Here is a 16275-nt window from a genome sequence, read left to right as displayed (position 1 = left end):
TGAAACATTACTATGAAACATTACTATTACTGTGAAACATTACGATGAAACATTACTATTACTATGAAACACTACTATGAAACATTACTATTACTATGAAACATTACTATGAAACATTACTATTACTATGAAACATTACTAAGAAACATTACCATGAAACATTACTATGAAACATTACTATTACTATGAAACAGTACTATTACTATGGAACATTACAATGAAACATTACTATTGCTATGAAACATTACTATGAAGCATTACTATGAAACATTACTATGAAACATTACCATTACTATGAAACACTACTATGAAACATTACTATGAAACATTACTATTACTCTGAAACATTACTATGAAACATTAGTATTACTCTGAAACATTACCGTAAAACATTCATATGCATATGAAACATTACTATGGAACATTACTATTACTGTGAAACATTACTATCAGACATTACTATTACTATGAAACATTACTATGAAACATTACTATTACTATGAAACATTACTATGAAACATTACTATTACTATGAAACATTACCATTGCTATGAAACATTACTATTACTATGAAACATTACTATAAAACATTACTATTACTGTGAAACATTACTATGAAACATTACTATTACTATGAAACATTACTATTCCAATGAAACATTACCATGAAACATTACTATTACTATGAAACATTACAATGAAATATTACTATTACTATGAAACATTACTATGAAACATTGCTATGAAAAATTACAATGAAACATTACTATTACCATGAAACATTACTATTACTATGAAACATTACTATTACTATGAAACATTACTTTGAAACATTACTATTAATGTGAAACATTACTATGAAACATTACTATTGCTATGAAACATTACCATTGCTATGAAACATTACTATGAAACATTACTATGACTATGACACATTACTATGAAACATTACTATGAAACATTACTATTAACATGAAACATTACTATTACTATGAAACATTACTATGAAACATTACTATGACTATGAAACATTACTATTACTGTGAAACATTACTATGACACATTACTATTACTCTGGAACATTACAATGAAACATTAATATGAAACATTACTATTACTATGAACCATTTACTATTACTATGAAATATTACTATTACTATGAAACATTACTATTGCTATGAAACATTACTATTACTATGAAACATTACTATGAAATATTACTATTACTATGAAACATTACTATTACTATGAAACATTACTATTACTACGAAACATTACTATTTCCATGAAACATTACTATTACTATGAAACCTTACTATGAAACATTACTATGAAACATGACTATGAAACATTACTATTACTATGAAACCTTACTATGAAACATTACTATGAAACATTACTATGACTATGAAACATCACTATGAAACATTACTATGAAATATTACTATGAAATATTAATATTATTCTGAAACATCACTACGAAGCATTACTATGAAACATTACTATCACTATGAAACATTACTATGAAATGTTATTATTACTATGAAACATTACCATTGCTATGAAACATTACTATTACTATGAAACATTACTATTCCAATGAAACATTACCATGAAATATTACTATTACTATGAAACATTACTATGAAATATTACTATTACTATGAAACATTACTATTACTATGAAACATTACTATGAAACATGTCTAGAATGTATGCACACATGACTGTAAGTCGCTTTGGATAAAAGCGTCTGCTAAATGGCATATATTATTATTATTATCTATGAAACATTACTATGACTATGAAACATTACTATGAAACATTACTATGACTATGAAACATTACTATGAAACATTACTATTACTATGAAACCTTACTATGAAACATTACTATGAAACATTACTATGACTATGAAACATCACTATGAAACATTACTATGAAGCATTACTATGAAATATTAATATTATTCTGAAACATCACTACGAAACATTACTATGAAACATTACTATCACTATGAAACATTACTATGAAATGTTATTATTACTATGAAACATTACCATTACTAGGAAACATTACCATTACTATGAAACATTACTATAAAAACACTACTATTACTATGAAACATTACCATTACTATGAAACATTACTAAGAAATATTACTATTACTATGAAACATTACTATTACTACGAAACATTACTATGAAACATTACTATGAAACATGTCTATGAAACATTACTATGACTATGAAACATTACTATTACTATGAAACATTACTATGAAACATTACTATTAATGTGAAACATTACTGTGAAATATTACTATTACTACGAAACATTACCATGAAACATTACTATGAAACATGTCTATGAAACATTACTATGTCTATGAAACATTACTATTACTATCAAACATTACTATGAAATATTACTATTACCATGAAACATTACTATGAAACATTACTATTACTATGAAACATTACTATGAAACATTACTATTAATGTGAAACATTACTGTGAAACATTACTATTACTATGAAACATTACTATTACTATGAAACATTACTATGAAACATTACTATTACTATGAAACATTACTATTACTATGAAACATTACTATTACTATGAAACATTACCATTACTATGAAACATTACTATAAACACTACTATTACTATGAAACATTACAATGAAACATTACTATTACTATGAAACATTACTATTACTATGAAACATTACTATTACTATGAAACATTACTATGAAATATTACTATGAAACATTACCATTACTATGATACATTACCGTTACTATGAAACATTACTATGAAACATTACTATTACTATGAAACATTGCTATGAAACATGACTGTAAAACATTACTATGACTATGAAACATTACTATGAAACATTACTATTACTATGAAACATTACTATGAACCATTACTATTACTATGAAACATTACTATGAAACATTACTATAAAACATCACTATGGAACATTACTATTACAATGAAACATTAATATTACTATGAAACATCACTATGAAACATTACTATGAAACATTACTATGAAATAATAATATTATTCTGAAACATTACTATGAAATAATAATATTATTCTGAAACATCACTACGAAACATTACTATGGAACATTACTATCACTATGAAACATTACTATGAAACGTTATTATTACTATGAAACATTACCATTACTATGAAACATTACAATGAAACATTACTATTACTATGAAACATTACTATGAAATATTACTATTACCATGAAACATTACTATGAAACATTACTATTAATATGAAACATTACTATGAAACATTACTATTACTATGAAACATTGCTATTACTATGAAACATTACTTTGAAACATTACTATTAATGTGAAACATTACTATGAAACATTACTATTACTATGAAACATTACCATTGCTATGAAACATTACTACGAAACATTACTATTAATGTGAAACATTACTATGAGACATTACTATTACTATGAAACATTACTATGAAACATTACTATTACTATGAAACATTACCATTGCTATGAAACATTACTACAGGCTCTGTTCAGGCCCTACACCCAAACAAGGGCACTGCGTTCATCCACCTCTGGCCTGCTCGCCTCCCTACCACTGAGGAAGTACAGTTCCCGCTCAGCCCAGTCAAAACTGTTCGCTGCTCTGGCCCCCCAATGGTGGAACAAACTCCCTCACGACGCTAGGACAGCGGAGTCAATCACCACCTTCCGGAGACACCTGAAACCCCACCTCTTTAAGGAATACCTAGGATAGGATAAAGTAATCCTTCTCACCCCCCTTCCCCTTTAAGATTTAGATGCACTATTGTAAAGTGACTGTTCCACTGGATGTCATAAGGTGAATGCACCAATTTGTAAGTCGCTCTGGATAAGAGCGTCTGCTAAATGACTTAAATGTAATGTAAATGTAAATGAAACATTACTATTACTATGAAACATTACTACTACTACTATGAAACATTACTATGAAACATTTCTATTACTGAGAAACATTACTATGAAACAATACTTTGAAACATCACTATGAAACATTAATATTACTATGAAACATTACTATTACTATGAAGCATTACTATTAATATGAAACATTACTATGAAACATTACTATGAAACATTACTATTACTGTGAAACATTACTATGAAACATTACTATTACTATGAACCATTACTATGAAATATTACTTTGAAACATCACTATGAAACATTACTATTGCTATTCAACTTTACTATGAAACATTACTATTAAACATTACTATTACTATGAAACATTACTATGAAACATAAGAGGTGTTTATTCACTCCTCATCTTCATGTGATTCTTCTGCACATAGGGAGAAGATGTTGGCACATTTTAGAGCAGCTAATTACACTGTTTCACTTCCAAAACAATCCCGTGTCATTTTATAGGCACCTAAAAACCACTCAGTCTAAAGGGGACAAAACCTCTTGACATTATCGAAGATATTTCTTATACGAGACTTCACTTAAAATGGTAAAAACCCAATCATATAGGTAAAAGTCTAATAGATTTTAGCCGCTTGAAACAGGGAGTGTGGCATCAAATATTTGCTGTTGTGACACAGACAGGCAGAGTCAACTGTCTGTGTGGTGGATGGGCTGGCCGGGTCTGTTCGCGACAGTCAGAGTCAACTGTCTGTGTGGTGGATGGGCTGGCCGGGTATGTTCGCGACAGGCAGAGTCAACTGTCTGTGTGGTGGATGGGCTGGCCGGGTCTGTTCGCGACAGTCAGAGTCAACTGTCTGTGTGGTGGATGGGCTGGCCAAGTGTGTTTGCGACAGGCAGAGTCAACTGTCTGTGTGGTGGATGGGCTGGCCAAGTGTGTTTGCGACAGGCAGAGTCAACTGTCTGTGTGGTGGATGGGCTGGCCAAGTGTGTTTGCGACAGGCAGAGTCAACTGTCTGTGTGGTGGATGGGCTGACCGGGTGTGTTCGCGACAGGCAGAGTCAACTGTCTGTGTGGTGGATGGGCTGGCCGGGTGTGTTCGCGACAGGCAGAGTCAACTGTCTGTGTGGTGGATGGGCTGGCCGGGTGTGTTCACGTCCCAGCGGAAAGCTCACTCAGTATTCTAGACAGCCAGTTGTGGCTGATGTCCGAAGGACAGTCAATACTATTGAAATAGAGTCATTGATGTGTGCCTCTGTGTACACACTGTCGTAGCTCAAATGTTCCTTCTGAATCAAAATCACCTGCTCACTCGCCAATATGAAATCTATATAGATAGTATTTCAATAAAATGTACCAACAGCAGCTGCTGTTTCTCCACCGAATATGCTGCAGTGCTGACAAATATGAAAGTAAGATTTAATATCAGAGCCGGCGCTCAGTGAAGGATACAATAATGCCACTTGGGCATATTCAGCTGCAAAATCAATAAGGATTGGACAAGCTGTGCCACACTGCTCGAATGGCAGTTCACTAACAACCAATACATTCCATTGGAGTGTATGACACAGAGTGGTGTAGGCCTAATCAGTCTTTTCAAAATCTTTACGAGATTTCTTTCACCCACAAATCCAAGCACTCTCTTTCCTTTTGTGTATATTTGAACCATTGGCTTGGTGTGTGACCAACCCAAAGTGACATTCAGGTCGAACTGCCAAAAGGAGAAGGGGGTTTACTTTCTAAATAAGCCTTTGTGAAGCTAAAAGGACATCGAAACACATTGATTCAGACAAAATCATTTTTTAATGTTTCCTGACCTGTCTAGGCTATTCATTTCAGGGGCCGATGGACTGTTTGCCACACACAACCCACCTGAACCAACTAATTCCTTGTTAAACCCAGATTATTTGCAAGGTGTCGTGTCTGGCTCCCAGGGCGCCAAAGCCAGCAGTGGACTACAAAGAGAACCCCACTCTCTTTCTGTCTCTCACCCCTGACCATCTCACTCACTGAAGCCGTGCAACCTCTTTGTAAATAGAGAGAGAAAGTGAGAGGGAGAAAAAGAGAGGGGGGGGGGGAAGAGGGAGGGAGGGGGGGAGAGAGAGAGAGAGAGAGAGAGAGAGAGAGAGAGAGAGAGAGAGAGAGAGAGAGAGAGAGAGAGAGAGAGAGAGAGAGAGAGAGAGAGAGAGAGAGAGAGAGAGAGAGAGAGAGAGAGAGAGAGCATAGGGCTTGGGCTGAGCCTGGGGACAGTGAGCCCTGGACTGGACTGAGGAATGAGGACACCACTGGCCTACCTGGCCAGTCACTGGATGTTCAATAACATACAGTGAGCGGCACAGTGATGATCTGCCCCAAAGTCTTCTTATGACAACTTGTTGGCCAGCTCAACATATAAAACACAACACAATAACTCAGCCAACACGGCAGGCTTCTCATTACAGGAGCAGTGCCATGAAACTGAAGTTTAGAAGACTTCAAGACACAAGTAACGACGCTTTCATAATTCATGAATATGTGTGTGTGTGTGTGTGTGTGTGTGTGTGTGTGTGTGTGTGTGTGTGTGTGTGTGTGTGTGTGTGTGTGTGTGTGTGTGTGTGTGTGTGTGTGTGTGTGTGTGTGTGTGTGTGTGTGTGTGTGTGTGTGTGTGCGTGCGTGCGTGCGTGTGTGTCAGTCAGCCATATCGGGACAAGTGCCTTTCCACTCCCAAGCCATGTCTGTAGGAAGATAATAAGTACACAAAGATATCTGTCTACAATCGATTGAAGCAAATGCACTGATAATGCCTTCTGGGCAGGATGTGAAAATTAACTTATTTCCAAGCTCTGAAATTTACATCCAGATCATTGACAAATGGTGAAATCTGAGAAAGAAAATATCTGATAACTATATTGTACAAACCTCATCACATTAGACAGCCTAACTCCGAACTGTCTCCTGTTCTCAATGTCTCTCACGATATAACACTGCTATACAATTCAGTCAAACCGTTGCAAACGGCTATTGGAAATATCTAGCAATGTTCTACTAAATGGAAACGAGCAACATTAATCAAAATGGAACATTATTCAATATAGTTTGCAATTATTTGTCAATAAAATGCTTTATTTTATAACATCATAATAGTAATATCCTACACATATGTACATTGGAAAAAAACAATACAAGTACATTTTCCTGCATATATAACTAGTTCCAGAGCTACACAGTCGTTGCTATTAAGTATTGGAGACTCTTATTTGTACACTCAATTCAAAAAGCACTCGTGACAGAAAGCAACAAAATACAATAACAAAGAGAAAAGAATATTGAAGTTAAGTCCCTGACAGACATAAAACGCAAATAGCTATATCCACAAGACTGACCAAAACTTTGGTCAAATCACCCCCCAAATAATGAAGGGAATATTTGTTAAACTAAGACTAGTCGCAATGCGATGCCAATATTACGGATGACTGAAAACAATATAGGCATACACACAGGAAATAATAAAAGCGATAAATTGTGTGATTATTCAGATTGAATATCGCAATATGAAACGAATTAGCCACTACAATGTTCTCATCATGGTTGTACAGACCGAGCGCACAACAAAGAAAACCAGACAACCTTATTAGAAACAGCATTTCAAGTAATATTTGCACTGTCAAAAAAATCATTATGAAACAGAATGAGCTAAACGACGGGGGAAGTGAAGTGGTCAGAATATTGTAATATGAATGAAGGGGAAATGTCTTCCCTTGATTAAACATTCCACACGAGGCATTGACTAACCTACAAATATTCAAAATAATGAATGCATATCAAAAACGAATCTAAGACGCGTACAGTGAAACCGTGAGTGCATGAGCGAGATATTTATCCTAAACCCATATGTTCAAACACTTGTTATTTTCCGCTGATTCCCATTACCATACCATGCCACCATCTGCATGGCAAATTAGCATCCAGTCAAGTGTTTATTAGCAAAACTAAATATCAACTTTAGTAGGGACGGGATGGAGGGGATGTGGTGGGGGGGGGGGGACTATTCTGCTTTTGATAAAGAACGAGGAATTAGTAGCCTAGCCTATATATCGATAGGATTTAATAGACCAAGGGTCATCAAGACGACGCGATAGAGTAATCCATAGTTAATTTACTATCTATGTCATCTGGGTTTGTGTAAGTCTGGACCAAACGGAGGATCAGTAGCATATCAAGTTACGATATTTAATGCATATCATGACGTTAATAATTCCCTATTGATCAAATATGAAGAGTAGCCTAATTTGACTAAATCTTCGATTCTTTCTCCTTTACTTCGCAATAGTTCAGCTCTCGAACCACACAGAGAAGAAGAAGCTCTCCTATTTGCTAACAGTGTTTCATTCCGCCTGCTTGCTCTCCGGTTTTTTAATTCCAAACAGCGTTCAAATCCAGATTAAAATAACTCTAGCTATTGATCCGTGCTCTGGATTCGACATTAATTTGAGTTCAGTTCTCACTTTGCAAGAGGATCAATGGGAAGCAATAACAGCTGACATCGCTGCTGAAAGGGATAGAAAAGAAGGACTGGGGGGAAAATCGAAACGCTAACAAATAAATAATGTGTTACTTTTCTTCCGACATCGACTTTGATTTTTTTGCTTGACTCTTCCCAGGCCACAGTGAAGAGACGCAAAGCAGAGACGGAGTAGACAATCATTTCAATAGGCTAAGTGGAAAATTCATCTATATTCTAGGCGTACATGAAGTTGATTAATTCACATAATATTATCCTTTAGCAACAAGGACTAAATAGCCTAAAAATAAGTATAACAATCCCAACAGGTGTAATATCGGTTCAAAACTGGACTTGTTAAAGATATTTTTCATAACCTCATTCTTCTCTACAAATTATTGCGCTGTGAAAAGATCAGGTGTCTATTTCACCTGCTACTCAATGATTTTAGAATAACCAAAATATCCTTATTCGTCTGCACAGCACACAAATTGATATTTAGAGGTTCGTCACATAACAGGCGTACCATCTAAATGATGATGTTTCAATTAGCCTAAGATACTAAACCATATGCCAAAACCTAACTTTTTACTTGTTGAAAACCTACTATGATTAGAGAAATAATCAGACGCAGAAATAGGCCTACTGCGAAAAAATTAAATGCATGTCAGAGAGCATGTTAGGCCTAGCACTTCCTTTTTGATGTCCATAATTGAACATAGGCTAATAGAAAAATAGGAAGTTTGAAAAAAGTGTGTGACTATGCTGATAAACTATGCTGATAAATCAACCGAAGCGATGAAAGTGTGTTTTAGTGGGAAATAAAACGGGTGAGTAAGCCTATAGGAATAAATTAGGCAATAATCATTTGACCGTTTTTTTTCACGTCATGTTTGTTAAATAAGAATGTTAAAGTTGTCAAAAATCGAAATAGACAATTATAGCCTACACACTTAGACTATATCAATTAGGCCAATATAATGTCATAAAAAATTATGGAAACGTTTGTCTGCGTCGACTGGTGGATATGACTCTCATAGGACTCTAATCTTTCCAGTTGACAAAAAAAAAAGATCAATTGCATCCCTCCGTTATAACAGCTATAAAGATGATTTGGCATGTCAACATACACAGACAATTTATTATATTTTGAAAGCAAACATTTTAGATTAAAAGGATCACGGATGAAAAATATAGGCTAGGCTACTGTTGAAAGACACAAGGCACCTTGCTAACCTTGTTCCCTTTTAGCTTACATTTTATTTGAAAAGTTTTATAATTATTATATAATATCTAAAACGTTGTATTATAAGATGATTGAAAAATTATAAAACGTTTTATTAAGTCAAATTAGATTGATTTTTATAAACTGCTCATGAAAGTTAAAGGTTGTTTTCTTTCTTTCCAAAACTATTATTTCTTGAAGAAAAGCCGCATCGTCAACCGCTTATCGTTAGAGAGCGAGCTGAGCGAGCTGCACTTGATCATATTTTGTGTATTCATCAACTGTGAATGAACCTAAACGCCTTACGCTTTGGAGCAGCTCGTTTACAACTCGTCGGTTAAGCGGAAACCTTCCAGTTTGTAGCCAGTCATTTGGGGCAGGATGTAAATTGTAGTGGTCTGTAGTAAACAGGTGTTTCCCTATTCTTTCTCTCGGCTCCCTCTCAAAATACTTCTCCGCTAGTTTTCGATTTCAGGATTTTTTCTTTCCGAGGATTAAAGTGAACATAATTGATGCTTAACGGAACCTTAGTCAACACGTAGGCTACCTGCTCTCTCTCTCTCTAAATATATTAATGTACGCTCTCTCTCTCTTTCTCTCTCTCTCTCGCTCTCTCTCTCTCTTTCTAACACACACACAGAGAGAGAGAGAGAGAGAGAGAGAGAGAGAGAGAGAGAGAGAGAGAGAGAGAGAGAGAGAGAGAGAGAGAGAGAGAGAGAGAGAGAGAGAGAGAGAGAGAGAAGACATTATGTTACCAAATTTAGAGAAAATGCTAAATTCATCTATTAACTAATATACTTCACTATCATTTTAATCCACGGCTTAGATTATGTTAAAATATACATTTACAAATAGCAAAGGGTTAGCAAAACAATGGTGAGAGATGTGTTCATTGTGTATGGTGCTGTGCAGACAGTGTTAGGGCCACTGTTCGGTCATTAACTTAAAGCATGGCTTTGTTTAGTTTAATAAGCATTAAAGGCTACGATAGATAATGGGTGTTTTTAAAATAGTCAAAGGCAAGTATGGTTATAATCACCTTATTACACGGAAGCTTAATTGGGGTTTTGTACAAAGACATCAAAACGTTGACTTTTAATCTGTGACGAGTCATATTTCTCCACGGTATTCGTTGGATGACTAAAAGTAGTTCACGCGCATTAGATGGAACAATGTTGTAACATCTTGGACATGTTCCCCACTGTAGGCCTTGACTAAGGTAGCGGACACAACTACTCCGAATGTTCAACTACTGATAGGCCTACCTCGATTCAAAGTAAAACTATAGGTGTTGACTATATGGAGATTATATGTCAGGTGATTTGTCCTTTCCACAAGTGATGATACCTTTCCCGACCTGAGCAGAGGACCGCATGAAAAACAACGTTCAAAACATGAGGTAAAAATTACAACTCAGGACCAAAGCAAGAGGTAAAGTTTAACAGTTACCCTGACTTTGAAACGTGTGGAAACGCTCCTAATGATTCAAACCAACGGGTTCAGAAGTTAGAATGCAAAGCATTTTTGAAGAAAACGTAGGGTAGCCTAACGCATGTATCACATGGGCTGATGATAAATAATACATCCCAAACGCTAGTCTTAAGAAAGATATGCAATTCTCAATGACTGTAAACAAGATTCACATTTCAAGAGGCAGAGTTGACGACCACACAATCAGTAAGTACTACAACAATTAATACGAGTTCACGCTTAAAATAGTCGGATAGCCTACAGCCAGATTCGTGTTGCGTTAAAAGTTGGACGCCAACAAAATCCCGAAAGGTAAAAGAGTAGAACACAACGCAATCACAGTCTAAACATTCGGAGTACTTACGTTGTTATAAACAATCCCTTTGAAGGTCGTAGATTTCGTTTATCCTCAAAACCGAAACTTTTCAATTGCAGGCTGGCGAAAGCACCGGAGATAACGGAGTCGCATGGAAAGGAAAGTAGGCTAGTTAACACCTCGTTGCAAGGTTGCTGTGTGGCGAGGCAGGCTGTGCCAGCTCTTGTGTTCAGAGTGGTATCAGTTGCATGTATCGCTGAGAGAGGGAATATGCGTGGAGTCTAGGAATAACGAGGAAAAAGCAGAGATTGAATCTAAGGTAGATGTGTCGCTCGCAAACAGTGTTTTAGGTGCAGTGCTGCCGCTCAGCGCTGGGTTTGCTCAATGACTGACATTCTCTCCTTTCCACTTTCCCCCATTCGCAGCTCCCCAGCCCCCTCTCTCCGTCCGTCTTCCCCAGGGTGGGTTTTAGTGAGCTTTGTGAACAGTGAATGAATTATCTTCTGTCTTCGCTGCATAAGAGACCAGTGGAAATGAAGTCCACTTCTAAACAAAATGTACATAAAACATGCATATTATTTCCAATCAAAGATATGATTACGCACAGCGCACGCGTTACAGTAGCCGTGAAATGACAAAGTTCCATACGTGGTGACCTCTCAAAACAAGCTGCTTATGCAAAGCAATTAATTAGCCTACTGTGTTAAATACAAATGAAAAGGTGTTGAAACTGTCAGGGCCAGTTTTAAATGTATGAAAAGCAACAACTAGTTTGCTCCGTCCAGCACAGGACACAAAATACCCCCACATTCTAAGAAAGCATTTAAACCAAAATATATACTTTTTATTTTGTATTTTGTAGCAAGACTTTAAATTGTTCTTAGTGACCATAATTACTTTTCTAAGTGTGCAACCCATACTATGTTGCTCATAGAGATCTTTTTGGATCATCTATTGTGGGTTGTCAAAAACAGGAAAACACTTGCATTTGGTCTTTGCCTGCCTTTTCCAGTCTATGGACCGTTCAGATATTGTCCACCTGCTGGAAAGATATTGAATTGCATGTATAGTCCATCAAATAGGAGGGAAATATTACTGTAAATAATATCACATACCTTACATAAAAAGATTCTTATTAGACTATGCTGTAAAGTAGATGTACAATACAGTGTTTAAAGTGTATTTCGATGGTGAATTGAACTCTTATTTTGTTGAATTACTTTATATCTGAGTGTCAAAATGAACCTCAAATGAACATTTAATTTACATGAAGACTAGTCTCATTTCACAGCTATTGTGCCAAGGCTATCTGTGACAGTAAATTCCCTAACGTGGGAAACGTGGGAGGGGGATTCAGTAGTACCCCTGCATATGGGCTGCATGCATACACATTATCACTTAGTTGTGTTGCTAATGATGTCTATTTGAGTGTGACTAGAGGGAAGGAGGAAGAGGCCTACCTGTGTCCCAGGTCTCTCTCAATTCAAAATCAAATGGCACAGCTCAACCACTAATGTTTATAAATGGTCTGGTGTGTATTGACTTATAGGGCCTTTGATAGCAAATCTTTCACAGGACTTGCTCCAAATTTCCTAACACTCCAAAACACATGTATTCTGTGTTGCTGAGGTGTTGTGATCAGAAGTACTGTAGTTAAGTTAAACTACTCGGTAATATAGAAATGAATATTCAACTAGTCAGTGACCACTGTGTGGATTTTGTGATAGCGCCTAGCCTACAGTGCTTATTTGTTGTCTCTACCTTCTTGCCCTTTGTGCTGTTGTCTGCCCAATAATGTTTGTACCATGTTTTGTGCTGCTACCATGTTGTGTTGCTACCATGTTGTTGTCATGTTGTGTTGCTACCATGCTGTGTTGTCATGTGTTGCTGCCATGCTATGTTGTTGTCTAAAGGTCCCTCTTTATGTAGTGTTGTGTTGTCTCTCTTGTCGTGATGTGTGTTTTGTCCTATATTTATTTATTTACTTAAATCTCAGCCCCTGCAGGAAGTCTTTTGCCTTCTGGTAGGTCGTCATTGTAAATAAGAATTTGTTCTTAACTGACTTGCCTAGTTAAATAAAGGTTCAATAAAAACATTTTAAAAAAAATAGACACTGTGTCCTGGGATTTCCAATGATCTTCTATGTAGAAGAACCCCTTATCTTCTCACTCTTGTCCAGCTTGTGAGTATCATAGAGCAACACATGTTACATGTGCGTGTCCGTGGGAAACTCATCTTTTCATAATTAGCTTTTAATAGTTTGTAGCTCAAAACTTTCTGACTCTACAGACGTTTTTGTAACATAAAAATATCCCTGGGCCCCTTCGGATTTGGCTCAGCCCCTGTTAATCACACAGACCAATGGTTGATATCTACAGATGAAGAAGACATGAATTAATCCAATCCTCAAATACACAATGTTTAAAAGGGGTTAGAAGTCCAAAACTCAGAGGCATTATGGTGGGACTCATTGAGTTAACTTATAAATAGTACTTTGTACACGCCAGAACGAACATGTACAAACACACACTTTTTCCCTGTGCTGTGGGAATTCTAAATGCATGCCGATAAATGAAAGTCAGGTAAATGAAAAGTCATTTTTTGCTGGGGTCTTGGGACTAATAGAGTTAAAACTCACTATTAAGATAACACCAAACAACTATAATATGAGTTGAACTCACAACCTTTCAAATGATGTTGTAATTACTAGGTAGTGCAGTCCATCATGACTCTTTGCCCAGAGTAGAGCAATTAATACCCATTGTGTCATTCAACAGCACTGCCTCAATGATATACACTTAATTTCTTGTCTTAATTATTAGTATAGTGACACATGGAAACACTGCAGAGTCTGTGATTATAGCACGGAACTGTGCTAGATAAATGAACCGTCCCTACTGTGTCATTAATGCAAATGTCACATCTGTGTTGGAGATGTCTTTTCATTGTTTTGTCACCTACCTTCCGAAAACACTTGTTTTGAAAGGTGCTAAGTTAATTGGTATTTTCTGCACTCTTAAATTCCCTGTGTCACACACACACACACACACACACACACACACACACACACACACACACACACACACACACACACACACACACACACACACACACACACACACACACACACACACACACACACACACACACACACACACACACACACACACACACACACACACACACACACACACACACACAAAACAAAGTAAACAACATACAAAAAACAGAGAATGGTTTTAGACTTGGAGTCAAAATCTGTATCCCCCGACAATGCCAGAGGAGTGTGTGGAGAAGGAGGAGGGTGGAATAGGAATTTAATGAGTGTTTTGGTGCAAGTCTATACTCACTCATTTCTCTCCCCTTTATTCCTTTCTACCACCTGCTTTCTGTAATAGTCCACTTTAGAGGCCATGCTGCATTAAAGGAACTGGAGCTCAGGATGGGAGCTGGACAAGCCAGAGAGAGAGAGCACCTTTCTCCACAGAAATTACATTAAGGGCTGTTCTTCTTTTGTACACCCCGTTCACCTCGGATCACCAGGTCCTGCTGTGTCGGACTGCCAGCGATCACACACACACACATACACACACACGCATGCACACACACACGTACGCACGCACGCACGCACACGTACGCACACGTACGCACACGTACGCACACGTACGCACACACACACACACACACACACACACACACACACACACACACACACACACACACACACACACACACACACACACACACACACACACACACACACACACACACACACACACACACACACACACACACACACACACACACACACACACACACACACACACACACACACAGAGAGAGGAAAGAGTGAGGACAGCAGCACAGCAAGACAGTGCAACATGATCAAAGGCTCTGGGGAACTGAGCAGAATCGGGCTCTAAAAATGGCTCACCAGCTGATTCTCTGAGTCTTGGCAGACACTACTTGATACGGAGGCTTTCAAATGGAACTAAAGGCCGGGCCTGGCGTGTGTCATACTCCAACAGGGGGCAGGGCTCGTTTGTGGAGCAATCTTTGTCTGCTTGCTGTCGGGAATGTGGCACCTAGGTGGGAGCGTTGGTTATTTTCCCTGTCTTTTTATTAGGATGGGCTTCGAGAGGGGGGCTTGGAACTCCTATCATTCTGGAGCTCCATCAAAACCGCTCTTGAGGAATATGGCACAATAATATTCAACATAAAATCAATGGCTTGTTTAATTTAAACAGGACCAGGAAATGTGGTAATTGCAAAGGAGGCCCACAAATCAAGAGCCCTTGTTATCCCATTTTCCGCTCCATTAATTGGTGGAAAGGGAATAAACATTATTTTAGGTAACTATTAGGTCTGGCTCCTATCTCTTTGCACTATGTTTTCTCATGCACTGCCATACACAGTGGAGACATTCACCACCTTCAACGTTTGTCTCTGTGTGGATGAGGGATGCATCTTTAGGAGTGATGGGAGACAGAGCGAGAGAGCTTTTATGGGTCCATTACTGATTCAGTGGCAGAAGCACTAAGGAGGACTGTGAAACAGGATCGTTTCACTGCCTAGTTGATGTCACATGCCACTCATCCACCTGCTGTCCGTCTGTGAATGTGCTCTCTCTCTCTCTCTCTCTCTCTCTCTCTCTCTCTCTCTCTCTCTCTCTCTCTCTCTCTCTCTCTCTCTCTCTCTCTCTCTCTCTCTCTCTCTCTCTCTCTCTCTCTCTCTCTCTCTCTCTCTCTCTCTCTCTCTCTCTCTCTCTCTCTCTCTCCTCAAGTGTCTATTGATAGAGACAGGCATGTTTCAAAGCTGAAAACAGATGCT

General features: G+C 37.2%; 1 protein-coding gene across 4 annotated transcripts in view; it reads right to left on the bottom strand.

The window, feature by feature from the left end:
- Positions 1-11832, bottom strand: part of rnf220a (ring finger protein 220a) — a 213802-nt gene extending 201970 nt beyond the window's left edge. For all 4 annotated transcript variants that reach the window (XM_046359924.1, XM_046359925.1, XM_046359926.1 and 1 more), the window contains exon 1: positions 11494-11832. The gene's annotated coding sequence lies outside the window, so the exon portion shown is untranslated. The remainder of the gene's footprint in view (positions 1-11493) is intronic.
- Positions 11833-16275: the final 4443 nt, after the last annotated feature.

Source organism: Oncorhynchus gorbuscha, linkage group LG08, assembly GCF_021184085.1.
Source record: "Oncorhynchus gorbuscha isolate QuinsamMale2020 ecotype Even-year linkage group LG08, OgorEven_v1.0, whole genome shotgun sequence".
In the NCBI taxonomy this organism is placed as follows: domain Eukaryota; kingdom Metazoa; phylum Chordata; class Actinopteri; order Salmoniformes; family Salmonidae; genus Oncorhynchus; species Oncorhynchus gorbuscha.
Note: the sequence above shows the minus strand (reverse complement) of the source record. Positions and strands in the feature narration are given on the sequence as shown.